General features: G+C 42.8%; 1 non-coding gene across 1 annotated transcript; it reads right to left on the bottom strand.

Annotated features, from left to right (window-relative positions):
• Nucleotides 1-2,386: 2,386 nt before the first annotated feature.
• LOC142494114 (18S ribosomal RNA) lies at nt 2,387-2,631 on the bottom strand. Its single transcript, XR_012801348.1, has one exon. It is a non-coding gene; the product is annotated as an 18S ribosomal RNA (ribosomal RNA).
• Between the last annotated feature and the right edge of the window lie 2,654 nt (nt 2,632-5,285).

Here is a 5,285-nt window from a genome sequence, read left to right as displayed (position 1 = left end):
GACAAATATTTCCCCATTCAGGGACTTCTAAGAAATTCAACTATGTGTGATTGCCCCTTTAAGAGAGAGTCACTTCCTTATTGCCGGGCAGAGAGTTTCAGAACTTGGATTTTTAAACAAGTGGGCTATATTGTATTTTGTGTTATTACTTTGCTACCCTGTGTTCTGCTCAAATCCATATTTCGCAGGGATTGCACCCAGGAAGGGAATTAGTCACATCTGGTTAAATAAATATGTATCTGAACAGCTGGAAAATTGTAATTCAGGGCTAATTTTCCAATAGGGACTGTTTTACAACTGAGGTGGGGTTCTCTTGAAAAGTAATCTAAACGTGCAATCAGTTTTAATGAAGGAGATCCAGGATGCTTTTGGCAATTTTTCATTTTGACACTTTTCCTTGGCAACAGAATAGAAGTTCAAGCTCCAATGGCCAAATGGATCTTTACATAGTAATAATTACTGAAACAGCACTCAATGTTTCTCAGGGACATTAATGTACTGGCACATCTCCCTGAGAGATTGAATTTAGCTGCCTTACTTAAAATTGTGATTACAAACAGGAAAACGTATTAACCTCAGATTATTTTTTACTTAAGTCCTCTAAAAATAACTTAAGCATTCCTAAACACTAGTCAGTAGCACATCTGTCTGATTACAAGCTTACAGCACATCACTTTGGCAGTAGAACAAAAAGTAGCATCATTATACCCTCATTGTAAATTGATTTTGTCAGGCACAGAAGAGACATGTACTCTGCATTTTTAAATGTGGCATTTGGGTTGACAGAGATGCAATGTATTTGCATAGCCATCAATAGTGTTAGTAGTAGAGAAGGAACCAGGTCTATTTGGAATAATATAAATGTAGCATAAGGGTGTCACGGGAGACCAGGTACTTACACCTTTATCCATTGAGCAAAATCAAAATGTAAAATAAATTGCGTTTATTTCTTGGAAACAGACATACACACAGTGAATTACAATAATACAGGAGAAAACACACTTACTGGGGTTTTGGTTTGACAAACTAAACTTCCTTGACCAAAATAAATTCTATAATAAGTATGTTGGAAATGGTGCTGAAAGAAGGACTTAGAAAATATTCTGCTCTGCAGTCCTGTAGCCGTTTCCTTGCTAGCTCCGCAAGGCTTCTTTGGGTTTGGAGTCATTTCTTGGATCTGTCTTGGGATCTCTCCCCTGGGCTGGCTACTAACTTTTTTTTATAGCATTTGCAAAGTCAGTCCCACAGCATTACCGCCAACCCACAAGCGTGGGAACTTTACTGCTAGCCCTTCACATGGTTGCCAGTCTTGCGACGCCTGGCACCTGAGCTTCAGCATGGCATAGGAGCATGCTCGAAAATCGCCATCTTTCCTACTTGTCATGCAGAGCTCAGGTGCCTCTCAGTCTAGGGAGGTGACTACTTGCTGGAATGGCCTGTAATCATCCCAGGACTTGGACACTTAGCTCAGCCATCCTGCACAGATGGCTGTTCACACTCCTGGCCACACGTGTTACTTTGATCTATGGACTTAGTGGCAGACATAGTGGCACCACACCCTGGTAGCCCATAAGTCCCCTGTGGAGTCCCGCAGTAAAAGGACCCAGCTTATGTTACAATGTACAAGCATACTACATTCAGTTTAATAAAATATACTTTATTCGTGTTCTTATTAAAAGGTCCTAAGTCTATTGGTGTGAGGCATAGAGTGAAAACCTGGGCTGTTTTTTCCCCACTAACCATATCCCTTACTCTCTGCAAACTTAGACTTTATATTTTAATAAAAGCCTCACAGTCTTATCCCTGACTGGAGTACCCTCCTGCTCCCCTCATACCAAGGTTAGGGTTATCTGGGCATGAACTGGATACCCCCCTGAGACTAGGGACCCCTGTACTATTCTGGGGATACGTTGCTCCCTGTTTCCCTTATCTATACCTGTTCTGGTCTGTGCTGAAGCAGGACATCCTGGCGGTGAGTTGTAAGAACGTTTTCAGGGTAGGATTTTGCCCGGAACATTGTGCTTCCGAGTAAACGAGAATCTGACCTGATTCTTGGGTACATCTTTGGGGTGTCCAATAACTTTGGAACCCCTCTACATAGACACAATCTGACAGAAGTTTCTCCACAAAACCCACTCTGAAACTCATAGCCCAGCAATCCCTGCTTGCTAGCACTCCTGGAAAGGTAACAACACAAAAATTATTTATTGTCGCACATTTTACATACATTGCATAGCAGTTCATGTACAATAGGCAGGTCCAAGAGCTGACACTCTAGGACTCCCAAACACAGCTCAGGGGCAACCAAGTGGGCTTAACCTTTTAGTGAGCCTGGTTACCTCCTCACATCACAAAGGGTCACACCAAGTACAGGGCCTCGAAAGAGTCACTACCTCCCTGAGTCGGGAGTGGGTAATTTGCGCGCCTGCTCCTTCTTTGGATGTGGTAGCCGTTTGTAAGGCTCCCTCTCTGGAATGGAACCCTGATAACCCCGTTACACATGGTCACCATGGTAGGCACAGAAAGTACCATCGAAATGTAGAATTTAGCAAAGGCTGGGCATACATTGTTGGCCATATCTACTAAGCGATCCTCTGCCAGTAGATACCTCCCTGCGCTGGAAGGAACCTTGCAGCCCATTCAAGTGAAGACTGCATAGTACATATAGGGGGCTATGCACTAAGCTCAATGGCTTTGCGTTCTGATTTTGCAAAAAAGCAGGTTCGTTAAAAAGTGAGGCCGGGGACGCGATTCACTAAGGCCTTGAGCCCATTTATTAACGTACCTTCTCAAAATAGCTCAGAACAGCCACAGGGTACGTGATGCTTTTTTCCCCCTGCTAGCGTTCTTAACCTTTACATACGCTAGCTGATAGAAAAAAAAGCTGCTTGTAACATTTGCATGGTATGGGGCATCGGGTGCCAGTGTCGCCGCCATCTTTATAGCGTCCAAGACGTGACGTGAGCTCTATAAAGATGGCGTCCACACTGGCACCGATGCCCCAAACTGGGGCCTGTAACTCGGGAAGCAGGGGGTCTCTGAGGCAGAAATCAATGCGGTTCAGCTCAGGAGACCCCCTGCTCCCGCACACTATTATTAAAGTTTACATTAATGCAGCATCATTACTTTATCGGATAGCCGCTAAGGCGATGAAGGGGTTAAGACACATTAGCATGTTTATTGGGGACAATTGCCCCCAATAAACAACACATATCCCCCCGCCCCCTAACACATACAGTACTGTAATGGGCAAAATTACTATTATCCACATATGGATAATAATGCATTTGCCCATTTTAAATACATATAAATTACAATAAATACAGTCAATATATATTACACTTACCTTTTACAGGCACCCACGATGAAGGCCGTCTTCATCCTTATCTTCATCCTGCCCATGCCCCCTCTGATGCTGCAAGACATACACAAGAATAAAAACATCCAATGTAATGTCCCCTAACCCCTTAATCACCATAGCGGTTATTAACCGCTACAGGCATTAAGGGGTTAACCCACCCTCACCCACCACTCGGGAGGCCTACATACCCTCCCCCACTAACCCCCAACCCTGTGAGGCCTAACCACCCTCACCCATTACCCAGCCGGGAGGCCTACCCACATACCCTTGGGGCCCATACCCCCTCCCCCCACCCCCAGTACCCACAATAAAAACAATACACTGCCCCACAATAAACATCATTCTATTTATTAAATATATAACCCATCCCCTGTGCCCCCCCCATAAATACATGATTTATTCTTTTACATACAGGTTCATACCCCAGGCCCACGTGAGTCCCCGGTGGGCCTGATGGGTCACTTCATAGACCTACAGGTTACCAGCAACTTGTTTCATACAGGGTCTGGAGGCCTGTTGGCGGGTCCCACCAGGCGCCATGGCCCACCAGGTGGTCTCCGTGGGCCACAATTGGGACCCCACGGTAGGCCTGCGGATGTCTGGGGGCCCCGGGTCAGACCCACAGGTGTCTGAGGGGCCTCGGGTGGTTCCCACGGGGGTCTGGCAACACACAGGTGGTCCCTACAGGTCCGCAGTGCCCCCACAGATGTGTGGCAACCGGTTTTTCCCGCAGGTGTCCCCCGTGGACCGCGCAGCCTGGTACCCGTGAGAAGCCCGAGGATACCGCAGGTGGTCTCCAGAGGTCTCTCACAGACCAAAGGAACAAACCCTGTATGTAAAAAAAATAAACCGGACCTATACATTCAATACATACATGCACCCCCCCCCCCCCCCAACACATACAGTACAATAATGTGCAAAATAACTATTATCCAGATATGGATAATATATTATTTGCCAATTATGAAACACATAAAACATGCATAAATCAAAACATGAATTCTTAATCTTAAAATCACCACATTGCATGTTACAATAAATCCAGCATCAATTGTAAATATAAACCAACAAACCAGCAGCTACACAAATGTATATGAAATGTCACACAATTGCATTGAGTGTGTACATGATGCAGTTAATCTGTGCATCATGTAACACTATGCAAAATATATGTAACAATAAAATACATTATGAACAATGTCCCCTAACCACCAATGCCATCATGACAATCAAATAGAAACTAAGCAACATCAATACAATTAGCATCAATCAATTAACCCATTTCCTCAAACAATTACAATACAATACAAATCAATTATACAATACCCTATTCAATTCCTAAAGCCAAACCATTGCCAAAAGAATTCTAATTTAAAGAAACCACCATCATTCTAATCTAACTACCAGAAATAAGCCATTACAAATAACCTGTAACTAAATACAAATGACATTATTCACAACAATGACAAAATAAAGCTGATAAATACATTAGCCATACATGAAAAGAACATAAACATTAGCAAAACAATCAATTATTATCCCTGTATGTATATCCATATAGATAGATATACATAAAATACAGGGGCAATAATAGAGCCTAAAATACAATGCATTTACATACAAAAATCACATACAATACACCCATTCAGTGTCCGTGAATGTATGTATATACATAGATACATTCACGGGCATTAAATGGGACTGAAAAAATAGGTTACTGGTTACAGTTTTTTTGGATTTTTGATTCATGTCTTTATTTTTTTCAGTCCCATTTAATGCCCGTGAATGTATCTATGTATATACATACATTCACGGGCATTAAATGGGACTGAAAAAATAAAAGACATGAATCAAAAATCAAAAAAACCTGTAAAAGTAATAAACTTTTCTTTTGTTTACTCACCATTAGATGCCCACTCACCGA

This window comes from Ascaphus truei, chromosome 4, assembly GCF_040206685.1.
Source record: "Ascaphus truei isolate aAscTru1 chromosome 4, aAscTru1.hap1, whole genome shotgun sequence".
Taxonomy (NCBI): domain Eukaryota; kingdom Metazoa; phylum Chordata; class Amphibia; order Anura; family Ascaphidae; genus Ascaphus; species Ascaphus truei.
This window is presented reverse-complemented; position numbering and strand designations above follow the sequence as displayed.